The 23,871-nt window shown below is 40.7% G+C and overlaps 2 protein-coding genes across 4 annotated transcripts in view; one reads left to right on the forward strand and one right to left on the reverse strand.

Annotated features, from left to right (window-relative positions):
- LOC132133182 (serine/threonine-protein kinase PAK 3) overlaps window positions 1-23,871 on the reverse strand; it is a 352,144-nt gene that overhangs the window by 170,591 nt on the left and 157,682 nt on the right. The gene's annotated exons all lie outside the window — the stretch shown is intronic.
- LOC132133210 (uncharacterized) overlaps window positions 1-23,871 on the forward strand; it is a 367,449-nt gene that overhangs the window by 37,340 nt on the left and 306,238 nt on the right. The window lies entirely within an intron of this gene.

Here is a 23,871-nt window from a genome sequence, read left to right on the forward strand (position 1 = left end):
AGACTCCTCCTTCCCTCTGGTTTCACCTCCATCCTCGGTCGCTCCGGCTCCACAGCGGTCTCCCAGGACCCCGCCTCCACCTTGGTCGCCTGAGCCTTCTGCTCCACCATAGGCCCTCCGGATCCTCGACGTCACCCTGGCTCTGTGGCTGTGCTGCTCCATCTTGGGCTCCTCACCCACCGGTGCAGTCTCCGACTGTCGGCCCCCTGGTGTCGTCGACCCCTCCTTCACCATGGCTCCTCCCGCCGTCGACTCCACCATGGATCTCCGTCCTGGCTGGTCTCTGGTGGACCATCTGGCACCTCCTGCTCCGTGCTCCTCCCTGGCTCCTCCCTCCATCCACTCCGCCCTGGTCCCTACCTCCATGCTCCCTCGTCACCTGCTCCTGGCCTGCTCCTCGCCCGCCTCCAGAAACCCCACCCTCCCTCCGCTGGTATTCCTCTTGCGGTGCGAGGATGCACCGTTCTGGGAGGGGGCGAACTGTCACGTTTATGAACTTTCTGTTTCCTTATTTGGTCATCTTCCTTTTCTTGTTTTAGTTAATTGATTGATCCCCACCTGTCTCCAGTTCCCTCATTACCTTCTGTGTGTATAAATATCCATTCTGTTCAGTTCCTCCTCGTCCGTGATTGTTGAATGTATACTGAATATATGTATAAATGTGTCAAACCTGATATGTTAATGCTAAATGTAATCTTGTATATTGTCTGTATTCTCCTTCGTCATCAGTAAACTCTTTATTTGTTCCAGATCCTCATCTCGCACTTTGTTTTACGTTTAGCACTACCATAGTTTGTAACACATATGACTTACAGTTTGTTTTAATAAATATCAAACATTCAATTTAATTGTGCATTATAGCTGTCACCTAGATGAACAATTACAGTTGTTTTTATGACTGTACGTCATTATCTTCGAATGCTACTGACGTTAGAAAAGTGTATAACAATATCACATATAACTTTAGAGACGGTCCCTAAATATGAGACTCTCGAATGTCCAATGTCAAGCCAACTTTATGCCTGTTTTTGCTTTGTTTTTCTTTTCTCTGTGCCGGATTGCTGATGTACTTTACCCGGGCATAGATGTCCATCCATCAATTACGAACATTCATCCGCAAACATGAGGTGCAAGTGGTCGCGAGCGCGGATGGGAGAATGGCGCATGTTTTGTTTTTTTTTGAGCAACTGTGATGGTGCCCCCTCTGGGAGTTGGTGCCCTACGAAGACTGCGTACTCTGCATATAGGGAGCGGCGGTACTATCTGGAAGATATATTCCTCAAACCGTCGTACAAGAGGAGGTGATGCTAGTCCTTCAAGAATCTCTCAAAACTATATATATAAAGTCTTAATATAGTATTCCACAATACGTGGTGCTATTCTAATTAAGTCATTTTTTGGGATCTTTTTACATCTCTCAGAACCTGACATATTGTAATTCGTAGACTCCAGGAAAATGGTGGCACTCCAGACTAAATGCTCCCTGATTGTTTCACACCTAATTCTTCACTTTAGTTCTTAATTCTTTTGCAGTTTACGTGTTTCTGTTCTTCTCCACCTGTTTTTTTTCTGACCCAGTAAGCATTTTGCTGTCCAGTGGTCATGTCTTTACTTTGCAATTAATGTAGTGATCTAATTTTGAATACTTCTCATGAGGATCTAATCATTTTTTTTTTTTTTCCACTCTGAGTGGAATGTCTTTCTTTGGCTCATTTTATCAGTAAAGGAAAAAGTGCCTCATAATTCTGCACACCTGAATATAAGGAGTTTTTCTTTCTCTTCCAATCTTATTTCATATCCCATTCGTCAATATTTGTGTTATAACAAATCTCTGAAAATGCTTGTAGTCCAAACAATTTGTTCGTTGTAGTTTTTAAAAAGTGTTTTTTGTTAAATAAAATATCTCCTTCTGAATTGGACTTTCAGCTTTGTAATTTTGCAGAACTTTTTTATGCTGAAACAGCAACATTACAGACTAACTAAAGTTGAAAAAGTGAAAAAGCCTAATAGCACTCCTTTAATAGGCATTATTAAGCAGTTCATAAATACAGCTATAAATATTTTGTTACTGAGCATAACTATAAAGTTCAATCATAGTATTTTCATACTTTAAGGATCAATTTATCATTTATAAATTATTGCATTATTTACAAACCAGTTATTAAGGAGTTGCCAGTGGTTTATGAGATCATTAAGAAAGTGAAATTAAATGATTAATGAACTATTTTAGTGTAAATATATAAATCTTATTATTTAGACACATGATAATAGTTGGTCAGTTTGTTAATAACTGCTTTATTGGCATATTCCAGCTGTAATTCATGATAAAGTCGGGTTTTTATAAAACATTTAGTAATTGCCAGCTATCTATTTTTGTGAGCTCATCTAAAGTGTGGACTATTTATACATTTAAAGCATTCACAAAGGAGATTTAAAGAATCATTGATCTTCCAAACTGAAAAGTTAAACACAACACAGAGGGATAAAGAACACAGAAATATTTTTTCAAGATGCAAAAAATGAAACTGTACAGCTGTACACTTGATAAAAAAATTAAATATAAACTTGTGCAATTATATATATATATATATATATATATATATATATATATATATATATATATATATATATATATATACACACAAATTCAAGTGTACAGTTTTCTTTTATTGCATCTTGAAATAAATATTTCTGAGTTCTGTGTTTGTTTATTTATTTATTTATTTATTTATTTATTCATTTATTCATTTTTAGGAAGATTACAGCCTTTAATCTCCTCAAAATAAATGTGCATATAAACCATGAACAATTTAATTATAGCTGTATTTATAAAATGCTTACTAATGACTATTAATTTTGGGAGAAGGCTATATAAAGCATGAACTGACTATTTACTAATGCTTAGCTAATGAGTGCAGCTATTTACTAATGCATTTACTAATGTTAACAAATGAGACATTATTTTAAAGTGTTACCAAATCCTTAAATAATTTAAAAATGTTTTGTTATGATTTTATTGACCTATAAGCATTTGTGAAATAGTTTTGCTTGCATTACAGCTTAGTCTTCATCCTTGAGCTGAACAGTTTTACTGTTACATCATGAGATTATGTAAATTAAGATAAATGTCATGTCACAGGGTGTCAGAGGTTAGTATCAAATGAGTTTGAAATTATTATTTACAGCACAAATAAGTATTTTTAGAATTATTATTTTTTAATTCCTGAAACTGTCAGAAAATGATAAGGCCTAAGAGATTTCTTAAGCTGTAATGAAAACAGCACAATAAGCAACAACAACAACAAAAAAATTACAATTTAAAATAGTTTTTTTTTCTGGTGATTAAAGAGATGTTTAAGTCTCTCTCTCTTTCTCTCTCTCTGTCTGTCTGCCACTCAGCTCATGCCCATCCCCCACTCACACACACACACACACACACACACACACTCAGTCAGCACACATACATTCCTCAAACAGAGGGACAGAGTGAGTTGAGATGTCTGACACTTTTTACATTTTCTTTTAATCATACAGTGTTGTAAAGTCATGAAACTATGCATATTTCCTCAGAATGATTTGATCTCTGTATGAAAAAATGCTTTTAAGTGTTTGGAAGCTGCAATTTAAAAATACAAGACAAGTAATGATTCCCTTTTTACTGTCATTTCAAAAAATCACCACGACAAAACCGTTCAAGCTAACCAAAATCTGTTCGCAATTTAAGTTCCTCAATGTTTTTGCAACATGTAGACAAAGTTGGTGAGTATAGTGAACTTTTCCTCTGAGGAGTATGCATGGAATCACAGCTCAATTTAAAAAAAAATCCATATTCAAATCAAAATAGCCATCTTCCTGTTGGTCGTAGCTGATGACTGTGAATTAGAAAGTTGTCCGTCTTGATAAGAACAATTTACGTACCGAGTTTGGTGTCTGTAGCTAAAACTAACCCCCCCCACTTTTGACAAAAGGTGGCGCTATAGAGTGCCTTTTCCACGCCCTTTTAAAAGCTTTTTCCATTGTCTAGCTATCAATAATACTGATATGTGTTTTGAGTTTCATGTAAATCTGAGGTTCTTATCTGCCTCACAATCACCATAACTGAATATTCAAGCCATGGCAACAATATGTAATATATCTATATCCCCACAACAGATTTACATCGGCCATGTTTTGTCATTATTCTAATGAAGTTTGAAGCAAATCGAGTGAAAATAAGATGCTGAATTCAAAGCATTTTGAAATTGACTCAATTCCTGCTGCCAGTTGGTGGCGCTATAACGTTGACTCTTAGTAGTCACATATATACGATCAGTATCATACATCGAACAAACCGATGAAGTTTGATCAAACTCAGGCAATGTATGTTGATATTATTAGGCATTTCCTGTTTCTCATTTGTTGCCCTAATTTCAACGCCACGCAACGGGCAAACTGTTCAAGATATCAAAAATCCCCTGGCAATTTTTCATCCACAATGTCTTGAGATCATGTTGACCGAGTTTGGTGGCAATCAAGTAAAAAACCTATGACAAGTATATCAAATTCCAGAGCATGATTTTTTTAAACAGCCCTGAATAGCGGACTTCTTGTTGGGCGGAGCCTATGATATAGAGCGCGAAAGTTGTTCAGCTCAATGAGATCTATAAGTGTACCGAGTTTCATATAAATACATGCAAGTGTGTGTGAGCTATGGTTCAAGATTTCTGACTGTGTTCCAGGGGGTGCTGTAGAGCCCCTGTGCCACGCCAGGGTCCCAGTCTCTGTGGCGTCCTGATGGCCACAGATTCCAATGTGTGTGCCAATTTTCAAGAGTTTTTGAGCATAGTAAGGCCCCCCAAACCCCCCGGAAAGTTAAAAAAAAAAAATAAAAAAAAAAAAATAATAATAAGAATTAAAGCTGCAAGCAGCGATGAACGGGCCCTCGCACCCGGGCTCACCGCCATCGTTTGGCTTTAGTAAAAAGGTGATTGGTGAGAAATATGGAATATGTCAAAGTCATTTATTTGTGCCAATTTTCTTGTTGCCAACAGGTGGCGTTATCATTATAATGGAATATTGGCCTTCAGATGTGTTCAGGCCAGGAGTCTTATCGAACATGTGAAGTTTGGGGAATATTGAACATTTTATGCCTGAGTTACAACAACTTCTTTTCGTATGGCGATACATCAAATTTTGTCACGGCGCCATAGACATGCCCTTTAACAAAATCTCAAGATCTCCACAATTTAACATTGCAAAGACCTTTAGATTAGACTGACCAAAATAAAATGTTGATGTCATAAAATTTCTTGGGAGTAGTTCTTTGCAGTGTAAAACATGACACTTCCTGTTGCCAGCAGGTGGCGCTATGACTATGACTGAATATGGGCATGTAGATCTGTTAAGGGCAGAAGTCTTATCTAACATGTGAAGTTTGAGGCAGATTGGACATTGTATGTCTGAGTTACAGCAACTTCCTTTTTCATGGCGATACATCGAAATTTGTCAGGCCTCCATGGACACGCCCTTTAACGAAACCTCAAGATCTTCGCAATTTAACATCGCAAAGAGCTGAAGATTACACTGACCAATTTTGGTGTTGATCTGAATAAATCTGTAGGAGGAGTTCGTTAAAGTACAACCCCTGAAAATGGCAAAAAATACACCAATTTTGCAGAGAAAATTCAAAATAACCGACTTCCTGTTGCGACTCGGATTTCGTACCAAGACACTTTTTTGTAGCTATTGGTGTGTTACATATGTGTACCGATTTTCATACATGTACGTGACGCACAGCTCGAGGCGCACTCTATTGAAAGTGTATAGGTGGTGCTATCGAGCCATTTTGCCACACCCAATGGAATATTGGCCTCCAGATGTGTGCAGGTCAGTACTCTTATCAAACAGGTGAAGTTTGGGCAAGATCTGATATTTTATGCCTGAGTTACAACAACTTCTACTCCCATGGCGAGACATCGAAATTTGTCACGGCGCCATGGACACGCCCTTTAACGAAAACTCAAGATCTTCACAATTTAACATGGCACAGGCCTTTAGATTAGACTGACCACAAAAAATACATTGATGTCATAAAATTTCTAGTAGTTCTTCGCAGCATAAAATATGACACTTCCTGTTGCCAATAGGTGGCGCTATGACTATAACTGAATATGGGCATGTAAATCTATTCAGTGCCAGAGTCTTATCAACCATGTGAAGTTTGGGGCAGATTGGACATTGTATGTCTGAGTTATAGCAACTTCATTTTTTAATAGCAAATCATCGAAATTCGCCAGGCCGCCACTGACACGCCCCTTGATGAAAACTCAAAATCTTCGCAATTTAACATCAAAAGGCCTTTAGATTAGGCATACCAAATTTGGTGTTGATGTGAATAAGTCTCTAGGAGGAGTTCGTTAAAATACAACTCATGGAATAGGCAAAAATGACACAAAATTTGCTCATAATATTAAAAATAACCAACTTCCTGTTGGGTTTAGAATTTTGCTCCAAGAGACTTTTTTGTAGGTATTGGAGAGTTACATGTGTGTACCGATTTTCATACATGTACGTGAAACATAGCTTGAGGCGCACACCGGTAAACGTGTATAGGTGGCGCTGTGGAGCCATTTTGCCACACCCACTTCTGAAATCCATAGCAGATGTAAATGTTCGCCGGTTCTGAGGTGTGTGCAAAGTTTCATGACTTTTTGAGTATGTTTAGGCCCTCAAAAATGCGATTCATTTTGGAGAAGAAGTATAATAATAATAATTAAAGCTGCAAGCAGCGATGAAAGGGCCCTCGCACTCGGGCTCACCACCACCCGGTGCCCATAGGAGGAACAGTAAACGTTGGGCCTTATGCTTATAAAATAGTAAATATTTGTGCCACATTTCCTGCTGCCAACAGGTGGCGCTATGATTATAACAGAATATTGACATGTAAATTTCTTCAGGCCAGGACTCTTACCAAACATGCAAAGTTTCGGGCAGATCAGACAAGTCATGTTTAAGTTAGTATAAAATAATTCATTTCCTGTTGCCAGCAGGCGGCGCTATACTTAGAATTGAATATTGGCCTTTAGTTGTGTTCAGGCCAGTACTCTTATAAAACATGTGATGTTTGGGTAAGATGGGGAATTGTATGCATGAGTTACAGCAACTTCCTGTTTTATAGTATCAATAGCATTGTTTTGCAAATACTAAGTGTTGCTAGAATGTTTGAAAATATTTCTAGCATGATTAGCACACAATGGCATATTTTACTGTGTTGCAAATAGTGCATAAAAGTGTTAAAAATGACACTTCCTGTTGCCAGCAGGTGGCGCTATGACTACAACTGAATTTGGTCATGGGTGTTTGTTCAGAACAAAACACCTATCACAGTTACAGTTACAGCAACTTCCTGTTTCACTGCATTAGTAGCATGGTTTAGCACTTAGCTAAATGTTGCTAGCATGTATTAGCATGCTTATACAATTTTGCCAGCCTATTTAACCCTTGTTGATGCCTTTTATTATTTTGCAAGGAGTCCATAACAGTGTTAAACATGCCACTTCCTGTTGCCAGCAGGTGGCACTATGAATATAGTTAAATATGGGCATGTTGATGTGTTCAGGACAGGACTCTTGTCAAACGTTTGAAGTTTGAGGCAGATCGGACATTGCTTGCATTAGTTACAGCAAATTCCTTTTTCACTGCATCACTAGCATGCTTTAGCATTTAGCTAAGTGTTGCTAGCATGTATTGGTATGTTTCTAGCATGTTGCCAGCCTTTTTAACACTTGTTGACACTTTTTAATATGTTCCCAGGAGTCCATAACAATGTTAACCATGTAACTTCCTGTTACCATCAGGTGGCGCTATGACTATTACTGACTTTGGTCATGGGTGTTTGTTCAGGACAGAACACCCATCACACGTGTGACGTTTGGGGACATATTGGACATTGCTTGCCTGATTTACAGCAACTTCCTGTTTCACTGCAATAATATGATGCTTTAGCACTTAGCTAATTGTTGCTAGCATGTATTAGTAGGTTACTAGCATATTGCCAGCTTATTTAACACTTGTTGGCACTTTTTAATATGTTCCTAGGAGTCCATAACTGTGTTAACCATGTAACTTCCTGTTACCAGCAGGTGGCGCTATGACTATAACTGCATTTGGTCATGGGTGTTTGTTCAGGACAGAACACCCATAACACGTGTGAAGTTGGGGCAGATCAGACATTGCTTGCCTGAGTTACAGCAACTTCCTGTTTCACTGCATTAGTAGCATGCTTTAGCACTTAGCTAAATGTTGCTAGCACGTATTAGCATGCTTGTAAAATTTTGCCAGCCTATTTAACCCTTGTTGATGCCTTTTATTATTTTGCAAGGAGTCCATAACAGTGTTAACCATGTCACTTCCTGTTACCTGCAGGTGGCGCTATGACTATAACTGAATTTGGTCATGGGTGTTTGTTCAGGACAGAACACCCATCACACGTGTGAAGTTTGGGGCAGATCGGACATTGCTTGTCTGAGTTACAGCAACTTCCTGTTTCATTGCATTAGTATGCTTTAGCACATATCTAAATGTTGTTAGCATGTATTAGCATGCTTATAAAATTTTGCCAGCCTATTTAACCCTTGTTGATGCCTTTAATTATTTTGCAAGGAGTCCATAACAGTGTTAAACATGCCACTTCCTCTTGCAAGCAGGTGGCACTATGAATATAATCAAATATGGGCATGTTGATGTGTTCAAAACAGGAGTCTTGTCAAACGTTTGAAGTTTGATGCAGATCGGACATTGCTTGTATTAGTTACAGCAAATTCCTTTTTCACTGCATCATTAGCATGCTTTAGCATTTAGCTAAGTGTTGCTAGCATTTATTGGTATGTTTCTAGCATGTTGCCAGCCTTTTTTAACACTTGTTGACACTTTTTAATATGTTCCTAGGAGTCCATAACAATGTTAACCATGTAACTTCCTGTTACCAGCAGGTGGCGCTATGACTATTACTGAATTTGGTCATGGGTGTTTGTTCAGGACAGAACACCCATCACACGTGTGACGTTTGGGGACAGATTGGACATTGCTTGCCTGATTTACAGCAACTTCCTGTTTCACTGCAATAATATGATGCTTTAGCACTTAGCTAATTGTTGCTAGCATGTATTAGTAGGTTACTAGCATGTTGCCAGCTTATTTAACACTTGTTGGCACTTTTTAATATGTTCCTAGGAGTCCATAACTGTGTTAACCATGTCACTTCCTGTTACCAGCAGGTGGCGCTATGACTATAACTGCATTTGGTCATGGGTGTTTGTTCAGGACAGAACACCCATAACACGTGTGAAGTTTGGGGCAGATCGGACATTGCTTGCCTGAGTTACTTCAACTTCCTGTTTCACTGCATTAGTAGCATGCTTTAGCACTTAGCTAAATGTTGCTAGCATGTATTAGTAGGTTACTAGCATGTTGCCAGCTTATTTAACACTTGTTGGCACTTTTTAATATGTTCCTAGGAGTCCATAACTGTGTTAACCATGTCACTTCCTGTTACCAGCAGGTGGCGCTATGACTATAACTGAATTTGGTCATGGGTGTTTGTTCAGGACAGAACACCCATCACACGTGTGAAGTTTGGGGCAGATCGGACATTGCTTGCCTGAGTTACAGCAACTTCCTGTTTCACGGCGAAACATCAAACTTTGTCAGGCCGCCAGGGACACACCCCTTGACGAAAACTCAAAAGCTTCGCAATTTAACGTCACAAAGGTCTTATGATGACCCTCACCAAATTTGAAGATAATCCAATTAAAACTGTAGGAGGAGTTCGTCAAAGTACGAGGCATGGAAACGGCAAAAACTGCACAAAAATCGTACAGGAAATTCAAAATAACTTACTTCCTGTTTGGGTTTTGGATTTTGTACGATGAGACTTTTTTGTAGGTATTGGTGTGTTACACGTGCGTACCGATTTTCATGCATGTACGTGAAACGTACCTCGAGGGACACTCCGTTGAAATTTACCAGGTGGCACTATCGAGCCATTTTGCCACACCCACTTCTGAAACCTATATCAGATGTAAATTTTTGCCGGGCCTGATGCGTGTGCAAAGTTTTGTGAGTTTTGGAGCATGTTTAGGCCCTCAAAAATGCGCTTCATTATGGAGAAGAAGAAGAAGAAGAAGAAGAAGAAGAAGAAGAAGAAGAAGAAGAAGAAGAAGAAGAAGAATAAACGGAACAATTCCAATAGGGTCCTCGCACTTCAGTGCTCGGGCCCTAATAAACGGAGCAATTCCAGTAGGGTCCTCGCACTGCAGTGCTCGGGCCCTAATAATTAAAGCTGCAAGCAGCGATGAACGGGCCCTCGCACCCGGGCTCACCGGCAGCGAGTGGCTTTAGTAAATAGGTGAACGGTGAGAAATATGCATTTAAACTCATAAATATATTTATAATTTAACATTGCACAGGCCTTTAGATTAGACTGACCACAAAAAATACATTAATGTCAAAATATTTCTAGGAGTAGTTTGTCGCAGCGTAAAACGTCACTTCCTGTTGCCAGCAGGTGGCGCTATGACTATAACTGAATATGGGCATGTAGATCTGTTAAGGGCAGAAGTCTTATCTAACATGTGAAGTTTGGGGCAGATTGGACATTGTATGTCTGAGTTACAGCAACTTCCTTTTTCATGGCGAAACATCGAAATTTGTCAGGCCGCCATGGACACGCCCTTTAACGAAACCTCAAGATCTTTGCAATTTAACATCGCAAAGGCCTTTAGATTTAACTGACCAAGTTTGGTGTTGATCTGAATAAATCTCTAGGAGGAGTTCGTTAAAGTACAACCCCTGAAAATGGCAAAAACAACGCCAATTTTGCAGAGAAAATTCTAAATAACCGACTTCCTGTTGGGATTCGGATTTCGTACCAAGAGACTTTTTTGTAGGTATTGGTGTGTTACATGTGTGTACCGATTTTTGTACATGTACGTGAAACGGAGCTCGAGGCGCGCTATGTTGAAAGTGTATAGGTGGCGCTGTCGAGCCATTTTGGAACACCCACTTCTGCAACCAATATCAGATGTAAATGTTCGCCGGTTCTGAGGTGTGAGCAAAGTTTCATGACTTTTTGAGTATGTTTAGGCCCTCAAAAATGCGATTCATTTTGGAGAAGAATACTACTACTACTACTAATAATAATAATAATAAACGGAGCAATTCCAAGAGGGTCCTCGCATCATCGGTGCTCGGGCCCTAATAATAATAAACAAAGCAGATACAAGAGGGTCCTCGCACCTCGGTGCTCGGGCCCTAATTAAACCTGCAAGCAGCGATGAACGGGCCCTCGCACCCGGGCTCACCGCCATCGTGTGGCTTTAGTAAAAAGGTGGATGGTGAGAAATATGCATTTCAATCCGTAAATATAAGTGGAATATGTCAAAGTCATTTATATGTGCCAATTTTCCTGTTGCCAACAGGTGGTGCTATCATTATAATGGAATATTGGCCTTCAGATGTGTTCAGGACAGGAGTCGTATCGAACATGTGAAGTTTGGGGAATATTGAACATTTTATGCCTGAGTTACAACAACTTCTCTTCCTATGGCGAGACATCAAATTTTGTCACGGCGCCATGGACACGCCCTTTAGCAAAATCTCAAAATCTCCACAATTTAACATTACAAAGACCTTTAGATTAGACTGACCAAAATAAAATGTTGATGTCATAAAATTTCTTGGAGTAGTTCTTTGCAGTGTAAAACATGACACTTCCTGTTGCCAGCAGGTGGCGCTATGACTATGACTGAATATGGGCATGTAGATCTGTTAAGGGCAGAAGTCTTATCCAACATGCAAAGTTTGGGGCAGATTGGACATTGTATGTCTGAGTTACAGCAACTTCCTTTTTCATGGCGATACATCGAAATTTGTCAGGCCTCCATGGACACGCCCTTTAACGAACCTCAAGATCTTTGCAATTTAACATCGCAAAGGGTTTAAGATTACACTGACCAAGTTTGGTGCTGATCTGAATAAATCTCTAGGAGGAGTTCGTTAAAGTACAGCCTCTGAAAATGGCAAAAACAACACCAATTTTGCAGGGAAAATTCAAAATAACCGATTTCCTGTTGAGATTTGGATTTCGTACCAAAAGACTTTTTTGTAGCTATTGGTGTGTTACATATGTGTACTGATTTTCGTACATGTACGTGACACGTAGCTCGAGGCGCACTCCATTGAAAGTGTATAGGTGGTGCTATCGAGCCATTTTGCCACACCCAATGGAATATTGGCCTCCAGATGTGTGCAGGTCAGTACTCTTATCAAACATGTGAAGTTTGGGCAAGATCTTACATTTTATTGCCTGAGTTACAACAACTTCTACTCCCATGGCGATACATCAAATTTTTCACGGTGCCATGGACACGCCCTTTAACGAAAACTCAAAATCTTCGCAATTTAACATCGCAAAGGCCTTTCGATTAGGCATACCAAATTTGGTGTTGATCTGAATAAGTCTCTAGGAGGAGTTCGTTAAAATACAACTCATGGAAATAGCAAAAATTACACAAAATTTGCTCATAATATAAAAAATAACCGACTTCCTGTTGGGTTTAGAAATTTGCTCCAAGAGACTGTTTTGTAGGTATTGGAGAGTTACATGTGTGTACCGATTTTCATACATGTACGTGAAACATAGCTCAAGGAGCACACCGTTGAACGTGTATAGGTGGCGCTGTCGAGCCATTTTGCCATACCCACTTCTGAAACCCATATCAGATGTAAATTTTCGCCGGTTCTGAGGTGTGTGCAAAGTTTCATGACTTTTTGAGTATGTTTAGGCCCTCAAAAATGCGATTCATTTTGGAGAATAATAATAATAATAATAATTAAAGCTGCAAGCAGCGATGAACGGGGCCCTCGCACCCGGGCTCACCGGCAGCGAGTGGCTTTAGTAAATAGGTGAACGGTGAGAAATATGCGTTTAAACTCATAAATATAAGTAGATTATATCAATGTTTATTCCATATATTTGCCAATCTTCTTGTTGCCAGCAGGTGGCGCTATCATTATAATGGAATATTAGCCTTTAGATGTGTTCAGGGCTGCACTCTTATCGAACATGTGAAGTTTGGGGAAGATCAAACATTTTATACCTGAGTTACAACAACTTCTCTTGGTGTGGCGAGACATCAAATTTTGTAATTTTTGCCATGGACAAGCTCTTTAACAAAAAACTCAAGATTGCCACAATTTAACATTACATAGGCCTTTAGATTAGACTGACCACAAAAATACATTAATGTAAAAAATATCTAGGAGTAGTTTGTCTCAGCATAAAACATGTCACTTCCTGTTGCCAGCAGGTGGCGCTATGGCTATAACTGAATATTGGCATTTAGATCTGTTCAGGTCAAAAGTCTTATCCAACATGTGAAGTTTGGGGCAGATTGGACATTGTATGTCTAAGTTACAACAACTTCCTTTTTCATGGTGAAACATCGAAATTTGTCAGGCCGCCATGGACACGCACTTTAACGAAACCTCAAGATCTTCGCAATTTAACATCGCAAATGGCTTTAGATTTAACTGGCCAAGTTTGATGTTGATCTGAATAAATCTCTAGGAGGAGTTTGTTAAAGTACAACCCCTGAAAATGGCAAAAACAACGCCAATTTTGCAGAGAAAATTCTAAATAACCGACTTCCTGTTGGGATTCGGATTTTGTACCAAGAGACTTTTTTGTAGATATTGGTGTGGTACATGTGTGTACCGATTTTTGTACATGTACGTGAAACATAGCTCGAGGTGCACTCCGTTGAAAGTGTATATGCACTCAGTTGAAAGTGTATAGGTGGCGCTATCGAGCCATTTTGCCACACCCAATGGAATATTGGCCTTCAGATCTGTTCAGGCCAGGACCCTTATCACACATGTGAAGTTTGGGCAAGATCGGACATTTTATGCCTGAGTTATAACATCTTTTATTCCCATGGCGACACATCGAACTTCGTCACGGCACCATGGACACGCCTTTTAACGAAAACTCAAGATCTTCTCAACTAAACATCACACAGGGCTTTAGATTAGACTGACCACAAAAAGTACATTGATGTCATAAAACTTCTAGGAGTAGTTTGTCGCAGCGTTAAACATGTCACTTCCTGTTGCCAGCAGGTGGCGCTATGACTATAACTGAATATGGGCATGTAGATCTGTTAAGGGCAGAAGTCTTATCCAACATGTGAAGTTTGGGGCAGATTGGACATTGTATGTCTGAGTTACAGCAACTTCCTTTTTCATGGCGATACATCGAAATTTGTCAGGCCTCCATGGACACGCCCTTTAACGAAACCTCAAGATCTTCGCAATTTAACATCGCAAAGAGCTGAAGATTACACTGACCAATTTTGGTGTTGATCTGAATAAATCTGTAGGAGGAGTTCGTTAAAGTACAACCCCTGAAAATGGCAAAAAATACACCAATTTTGCAGAGAAAATTCAAAATAACCGACTTCCTGTTGCGACTCGGATTTCGTACCAAGACACTTTTTTGTAGCTATTGGTGTGTTACATATGTGTACCGATTTTCATACATGTACGTGACGCACAGCTCGAGGCGCACTCTATTGAAAGTGTATAGGTGGTGCTATCGAGCCATTTTGCCACACCCAATGGAATATTGGCCTCCAGATGTGTGCAGGTCAGTACTCTTATCAAACAGGTGAAGTTTGGGCAAGATCTGATATTTTATGCCTGAGTTACAACAACTTCTACTCCCATGGCGATACATCAAATTTTTCACGGTGCCATGGACACGCCCTTTAACGAAAACTCAAAATCTTCGCAATTTAACATCGCAAAGGCCTTTCGATTAGGCATACCAAATTTGGTGTTGATCTGAATAAGTCTCTAGGAGGAGTTCGTTAAAATACAACTCATGGAAATAGCAAAAATTACACAAAATTTGCTCATAATATAAAAAATAACCGACTTCCTGTTGGGTTTAGAAATTTGCTCCAAGAGACTGTTTTGTAGGTATTGGAGAGTTACATGTGTGTACCGATTTTCATACATGTACGTGAAACATAGCTCAAGGAGCACACCGTTGAACGTGTATAGGTGGCGCTGTCGAGCCATTTTGCCATACCCACTTCTGAAACCCATATCAGATGTAAATTTTCGCCGGTTCTGAGGTGTGTGCAAAGTTTCATGACTTTTTGAGTATGTTTAGGCCCTCAAAAATGCGATTCATTTTGGAGAATAATAATAATAATAATAATTAAAGCTGCAAGCAGCGATGAACGGGGCCCTCGCACCCGGGCTCACCGGCAGCGAGTGGCTTTAGTAAATAGGTGAACGGTGAGAAATATGCGTTTAAACTCATAAATATAAGTAGATTATATCAATGTTTATTCCATATATTTGCCAATCTTCTTGTTGCCAGCAGGTGGCGCTATCATTATAATGGAATATTAGCCTTTAGATGTGTTCAGGGCTGCACTCTTATCGAACATGTGAAGTTTGGGGAAGATCAAACATTTTATACCTGAGTTACAACAACTTCTCTTGGTGTGGCGAGACATCAAATTTTGTAATTTTTGCCATGGACAAGCTCTTTAACAAAAAACTCAAGATTGCCACAATTTAACATTACATAGGCCTTTAGATTAGACTGACCACAAAAATACATTAATGTAAAAAAATATCTAGGAGTAGTTTGTCTCAGCATAAAACATGTCACTTCCTGTTGCCAGCAGGTGGCGCTATGGCTATAACTGAATATTGGCATTTAGATCTGTTCAGGTCAAAAGTCTTATCCAACATGTGAAGTTTGGGGCAGATTGGACATTGTATGTCTAAGTTACAACAACTTCCTTTTTCATGGCGAAACATCGAAATTTGTCAGGCCGCCATGGACACGCACTTTAACGAAACCTCAAGATCTTCGCAATTTAACATCGCAAATGGCTTTAGATTTAACTGGCCAAGTTTGATGTTGATCTGAATAAATCTCTAGGAGGAGTTTGTTAAAGTACAACCCCTGAAAATGGCAAAAACAACGCCAATTTTGCAGAGAAAATTCTAAATAACCGACTTCCTGTTGGGATTCGGATTTTGTACCAAGAGACTTTTTTGTAGATATTGGTGTGGTACATGTGTGTACCGATTTTTGTACATGTACGTGAAACATAGCTCGAGGTGCACTCCGTTGAAAGTGTATATGCACTCAGTTGAAAGTGTATAGGTGGCGCTATCGAGCCATTTTGCCACACCCAATGGAATATTGGCCTTCAGATCTGTTCAGGCCAGGACCCTTATCACACATGTGAAGTTTGGGCAAGATCGGACATTTTATGCCTGAGTTATAACATCTTTTATTCCCATGGCGACACATCGAACTTCGTCACGGCACCATGGACACGCCTTTTAACGAAAACTCAAGATCTTCTCAACTAAACATCACACAGGGCTTTAGATTAGACTGACCACAAAAAGTACATTGATGTCATAAAACTTCTAGGAGTAGTTTGTCGCAGCGTTAAACATGTCACTTCCTGTTGCCAGCAGGTGGCGCTATGACTATAACTGAATATGGGCATGTAGATCTGTTAAGGGCAGAAGTCTTATCCAACATGTGAAGTTTGGGGCAGATTGGACATTGTATGTCTGAGTTACAGCAACTTCCTTTTTCATGGCGATACATCGAAATTTGTCAGGCCTCCATGGACACGCCCTTTAACGAAACCTCAAGATCTTCGCAATTTAACATCGCAAAGAGCTGAAGATTACACTGACCAATTTTGGTGTTGATCTGAATAAATCTGTAGGAGGAGTTCGTTAAAGTACAACCCCTGAAAATGGCAAAAAATACACCAATTTTGCAGAGAAAATTCAAAATAACCGACTTCCTGTTGCGACTCGGATTTCGTACCAAGACACTTTTTTGTAGCTATTGGTGTGTTACATATGTGTACCGATTTTCATACATGTACGTGACGCACAGCTCGAGGCGCACTCTATTGAAAGTGTATAGGTGGTGCTATCGAGCCATTTTGCCACACCCAATGGAATATTGGCCTCCAGATGTGTGCAGGTCAGTACTCTTATCAAACAGGTGAAGTTTGGGCAAGATCTGATATTTTATGCCTGAGTTACAACAACTTCTACTCCCATGGCGAGACATCGAAATTTGTCACGGCGCCATGGACACGCCCTTTAACGAAAACTCAAGATCTTCACAATTTAACATGGCACAGGCCTTTAGATTAGACTGACCACAAAAAATACATTGATGTCATAAAATTTCTAGTAGTTCTTCGCAGCATAAAATATGACACTTCCTGTTGCCAATAGGTGGCGCTATGACTATAACTGAATATGGGCATGTAAATCTATTCAGTGCCAGAGTCTTATCAACCATGTGAAGTTTGGGGCAGATTGGACATTGTATGTCTGAGTTATAGCAACTTCATTTTTTAATAGCAAATCATCGAAATTCGCCAGGCCGCCACTGACACGCCCCTTGATGAAAACTCAAAATCTTCGCAATTTAACATCAAAAGGCCTTTAGATTAGGCATACCAAATTTGGTGTTGATGTGAATAAGTCTCTAGGAGGAGTTCGTTAAAATACAACTCATGGAATAGGCAAAATGACACAAAATTTGCTCATAATATTAAAAATAACCAACTTCCTGTTGGGTTTAGAATTTTGCTCCAAGAGACTTTTTTGTAGGTATTGGAGAGTTACATGTGTGTACCGATTTTCATACATGTACGTGAAACATAGCTTGAGGCGCACACCGGTAAACGTGTATAGGTGGCGCTGTGGAGCCATTTTGCCACACCCACTTCTGAAATCCATATCAGATGTAAATGTTCGCCGGTTCTGAGGTGTGTGCAAAGTTTCATGACTTTTTGAGTATGTTTAGGCCCTCAAAAATGCGATTCATTTTGGAGAAGAAGTATAATAATAATAATTAAAGCTGCAAGCAGCGATGAAAGGGCCCTCGCACTCGGGCTCACCACCACCCGGTGCCCATAGGAGGAACAGTAAACGTTGGGCCTTATGCTTATAAAATAGTAAATATTTGTGCCACATTTCCTGCTGCCAACAGGTGGCGCTATGATTATAACAGAATATTGACATGTAAATTTCTTCAGGCCAGGACTCTTACCAAACATGCAAAGTTTCGGGCAGATCAGACAAGTCATGTTTAAATTAGTATAAAATAATTCATTTCCTGTTGCCAGCAGGCGGCGCTATACTTAGAATTGAATATTGGCCTTTAGTTGTGTTCAGGCCAGTACTCTTATAAAACATGTGATGTTTGGGTAAGATGGGGAATTGTATGCATGAGTTACAGCAACTTCCTGTTTTATAGTATCAATAGCATTGTTTTGCAAATACTAAGTGTTGCTAGAATGTTTGAAAATATTTCTAGCATGATTAGCACACAATGGCATATTTTACTGTGTTGCAAATAGTGCATAAAAGTGTTAAAAATGACACTTCCTGTTGCCAGCAGGTGGCGCTATGACTACAACTGAATTTGGTCATGGGTGTTTGTTCAGAACAAAACACCTATCACAGTTACAGTTACAGCAACTTCCTGTTTCACTGCATTAGTAGCATGCTTTAGCACTTAGCTAAATGTTGCTAGCATGTATTAGCATGCTTATACAATTTTGCCAGCCTATTTAACCCTTGTTGATGCCTTTTATTATTTTGCAAGGAGTCCATAACAGTGTTAAACATGCCACTTCCTGTTGCCAGCAGGTGGCACTATGAATATAGTTAAATATGGGCATGTCAAGAGTCTTATCCAACATGTGAAGTTTGGGCAGATTGGACATTGTATGTCTGAGTTACAGCAACTTCCTTTTTCATGGCGAAACATCGAAATTTGTCAGGCCGCCATGGACACGCCCTTTAACGAAACCTCAAGTCCTTCGCAATTTAACATCGCAAAGGGCTTTAGATTACACTGACCAAGTTTGGTGTTCATCTGAATAAATCTCTAGGAGGAGTTCGTTAAAGTACAACCCCTGAAAATGGCAAAAACAACACCAATTTTGCAGGGAAAATTAAAAATAACCGACTTCCTGTTGGGATTAGGATTTCGTACCAAGAGACTTTTTTGTAGGTATTGGTGTGTTACATGTGTGTACCAATTTTTGTACTTGTACGTGAAACATAGCTCGAGGTGCACTCCGTTGAAAGTGTATAGATGGCGCTATCGAGCCATTTTGCCACACCCGATGGAATATTGGCCTTCAGATCTGTTCAGGCCAGGACTTTTATCACACATGTGAAGTTTGGGGAAGATCGGACATTTTATGCCTGAGTTATAACATCTTTTATTCCCATGGCGAGACTTTGAATTTTGTCACGGCGCCATGGACACGCCCCTTAACGAAAACTCAAGATCTTCACAATTTAACATTGCACAGGCCTTTAGATTATACTGACCATAAAAAAGACATTGATGTCAAAAAATTTCTAGGAGTAGTCTGTCGAAGTGTAAAATATGTCACTTCCTGTTGCCTATAGGTGGCGCTATGACTATAACTGAATATGGGCATGTAAATATGTTCAGGTCAGGAGTCTTATTAAACGTGAAGTTTGGGGCACATTGGACATTGTATGTCTGAGTTATAGCAACTTCATTTTTCATGGCGAATCATCGAAATTCGCCAGGATGCCACGGACACGCCCTTTAACGAAAACTCAAAATCTTCGCAATTTAACATAGCAAAGGCCTTTAGATTAGGCATACCAAATTTGGTGTTGATCTGAATAAGTTTCTAGGAGGAGTTCGTTAAAATACAACTCATGGAAATGTTAAAAATGACACAAAATTTGCTCATAATATTAAAAATAACTGACTTCCTGTTGGGTTTAGAATTTTGCTCTAAGAGACTTTTTTGTAGGTATTGGAGAGTTACATGTGTGTACCGATTTTCATACATGTACGTGAAACATAGCTCGAGGCACACACCGTTGAACATGTATAGGTGGCGCTGTCGAGCCATTTTGCCACACCCACTTCTGAAACCCATATCAGATGTACATTTTCGCCGGTTCTGAGGTGTGTGCAAAGTTTCATGACTTTTTGAGTATGTTTAGGCCCTCAAAAATGCGATTCATCCTGGAGAAGAATAATAATAATAATAATAATAATAATAAACGGAGCAATTCCAAGAGGGTCCTCACACCATCGGTGCTCGGGCCCTAATAAACGGAGCAATTCCAAGAGGGTCCTCACACCATCGGTGCTCGGGCCCTAATTAAAGCTGCAAGCAGCAATGAACGGGCCCTCGCACCCGGGCTCACCGCAATCGTGTGGCTTTAGTAAAAAGGTGAACGGTGAGAAATATGCATTTCAAATCGTAAATAAAAAGTGAAATATGTCAGTCATTCATATGTACCAATTTTGCTGTTGCCAATAGGTGGCGCTATCATTATAATGGAATATTGGCCTTCAGATGTGTTCAGGCCAGGAGTCTTATCGAACATGTGTAGTTTGGGGAATATCGAATATTTTATGCCTGAGTTACAACAACTTCTCTTTCTATGGCGAGACATCAAATTTTGTCACAGCGCCATGGACACGCCCTTTAACAAAATCTAAAGATCTCCACAATTTAACATTGCAAAGTCCTTTAGATTAGACTGACCAAAATAAAATGTTGATGTAATAAAATTTCTTGGAGTAGTTATTTGTAGTGTAAAACATGACACTTCCTGTTGCCAGCAGGTGGCGCTATGACTATGACTGAATATGGGCATGTAGATCTAAGGGCAGAAGTCTTATCTAACAAGTGAAGTTTGGGGCAGATTGGACATTGTATGTCTGAGTTACAGCAACTTCCTTTTTCATGGCGAAACATCAAAATTTGTCAGGCTGCCATGGACACGTCCTTTAACGAAATCTCAAGATCTTCCCAATTTAACTTCGCAAAGGCCTTTAGATTTAACTGACCAAGTTTGATGTTGATCTGAATAAATCTCTAGGAGCAGTTTGTTAAAGTACAACCCCTGAAAATGCCAAAAAACAACACCAATTTTGCAGAGAACATTCTAAATAACTGACTTCCTGTTTGTATTCGGATTTCGTACCAAGAGACTTTTTCGTAGATATTGGTGTGTTACATGTGTGTACCGATTTTTGTACATGTACGTGAAACATAGCTTGAGGCGCACTCCGTTGAAAGTGTATATGCACTCAGTTGAAAGTGTATAGGTGGCGCTATAGAGCCATTTTGCCACACCCAATGGAATTTTGGCCTTTAGATCTGTTCAGGCCAGGACCCTTATCACACATGTGAAGTTTGGGCAAGATCGGACATTTTATGCCTGAGTTATAACATCTTTTATTCCCATGGCGACACATCGAACTTCGTCACGGCGCCATGGACACGCCTTTTAACGAAAACTCAAGATCTTCACAACTAAACATCACACAGGTCTTTAGATTAGACTGACCACAAAAATAACATTGATGTCATAAAATTTCTCCATAAAGTCCATTTTTTTTTTGGAGCGTCCATTCAGGTATAAGTTTGAGGGCTCGTTTACGTGGGTTAAGGGGACCTGCGCGCTGACCCCAAAAAATTTTTGCCGGACGCGGCGTCGATGTCTGCCGGACCGCGCCGGCCCACGGGAGACCCCTGACCGGCGCGGGAGGATCTGGACCCCCGAGGGGCCCCGCGGAAGCCCACCCAAATTTGAGGCCCCTAAATGCCATTCAGCACTTCTCCACAGGGTGGCGCACGGAGCAGTACACCTCAGGTTTAAAACAGTGGCATTTACCCGAATGGGGGGTGGACGATTTTTTTGCCCACGAAACCTATATTTGTCCATTTGACCTTTAAAGTTACAGAATGACCACGGAACCGATGCGGACCCCCGTCGGACCCCCAACCCGGGTCCCACGAACCCATTATTTGTCCATTTGACCATTATATTCACACAATGACTGCGGATCATCTGCGGACCCCTTGCGGACCCCCACCCTGGGTCCCACGAACCCAGTATTTGTCCATTTGACCATTATATTCACACAATGACTGCGGATCATCTGCGGACCACTTGCGGACCCCCACCCTGGGTCCCACGAACCCACTATTTGTCCATTTGACCATTATTTTCACACAATGACTGCGGATCATCTGCGGACCACTTGCGGACCCCCACCCTGGGTCCCACGAACCCACTATTTGTCCATTTGACCATTATATTCACAGAATGACCACGGATCACATGCGGAACATTTGCGGACCCCACCCCCTGGTCCCACGGACCCAATATTTGTCCATTTGACCATTAGCGTTAGAAATGGGCCTCGGTTGGAAATTTTTTTCTGAGACATCCCAGGGGCCCAAAACTTGGAACGGTGGCTCCTGGGGCCTCCCCCAGTGAGCTTACGAAGGCCCGGGGCCCAAGAGCCCTTGCAATCAGTGTCCACGAACCCACTATGCTTAACACATTCAAATAAATGGCAGGTGGGACTTTTTTAGAAAAGTCTCAGGGGCCTGAAATTCGGAACGGTGGCTCTTTGGGGCCCCTGGATCGTGCAGTCAAAAGCGCGGGGCCCTAGTTCGATGCACTTTTTTTCCTTTAGTGCTACGACTACGTGCTTCAGGGCCCTGGGTGAGGGGCCCCTGAGATGCCAGAATCTCAAATCTGGGGGCCCTACGACCTATCGTCTCCGAACTGTGGACGTCCCACCTCCCATCAAAACGCGTAACACTTTTGTGGACGTGGGGTCCCTTCTGTGACCGTTTGACCCCTAAAGAAGGTCGTAGGGCCACCAGACTTCTGTGCCTGGTCGAGGGGATCCCCTCGAGACACATATCCAAAATTCGGCCCGATCGGACCCTTGGGAGTCGTGTCCACGAATCAGCTAGGCCGAACGCAAGGGAATAAATGGCAGATGGGATTTTTTTAGAAACGTCCCAGGGGCACGAAATTTGGAACGGTGGCTCCTGAGGGGCCCTAGAGCGTGCTGTCAAAATCGCGAGGACTTAGCGCGATGCACTTTTTTTCCTTGGTTCCTAGGGCTACGTACTTTTGGGCCCTGGGTGAGGGGCCCCTGAGATGCCAGAATCTCAAATCTGGGGGCCCTACGACCTACCGTCTCCGATATGTGGACATCCCACCTTCAATCAAAACGCGTATCTGTTTGGTGGACGTGGGCTCCCTTCTGTAACCCTTTGACCCCTTAATGAGATCGTAGGGCCACCAGACTTCTATGCCCGTTTGAGGGGATCCCCCCGAGACACATATCCAAATTTCGGCCCGATCGGACCGTTGCGAACCGTGTCCACGAACCCGCTAGTCCGACCTTGCAAGTCATGTCCACGAAACAACTATTCTAATACTGTAGAATATGCATAGAAATTGGATTTTGGTTAATTTCCCCACATGTGGTGCATGTCCACCAGCAATTTATTTGATGGGATATGTGTCCACTTGCAGTTTATTAAATATCATTCCTATATGAATATATGGAAAGTGGGATATGTGTCCACTTGCTGTTTATTAAATAGCAATTCTCTTACTGTTAATGAAAACACCTCTACTGTACTCAGCACGCTCAGCAGAGTCCATTCATGCCAGTTTTATCACATAATACTGTAAAATATGCATAAAAATTAATGTACATGGGAGCACTACGGAGGTCCCGCTGAATAAATTGTAAATGGACATTATTTAAAAAAAAAAACCTCCCAGTTGCCATTTATTCAGGGCGCCCTTCCCAGTGGTTCCGTGGACAGATACATATACTGTAGAAATATGCATAGAAAATTTTTTAGAAAACTTTGCCAAGCTGTAACTCCGCCAAAACGGGGCCAAACTGCACCAAAATCGGGTCAGAGTAAG

Source organism: Carassius carassius, chromosome 4 (assembly GCF_963082965.1).
Source record: "Carassius carassius chromosome 4, fCarCar2.1, whole genome shotgun sequence".
Taxonomy (NCBI): Eukaryota; Metazoa; Chordata; class Actinopteri; order Cypriniformes; family Cyprinidae; genus Carassius; species Carassius carassius.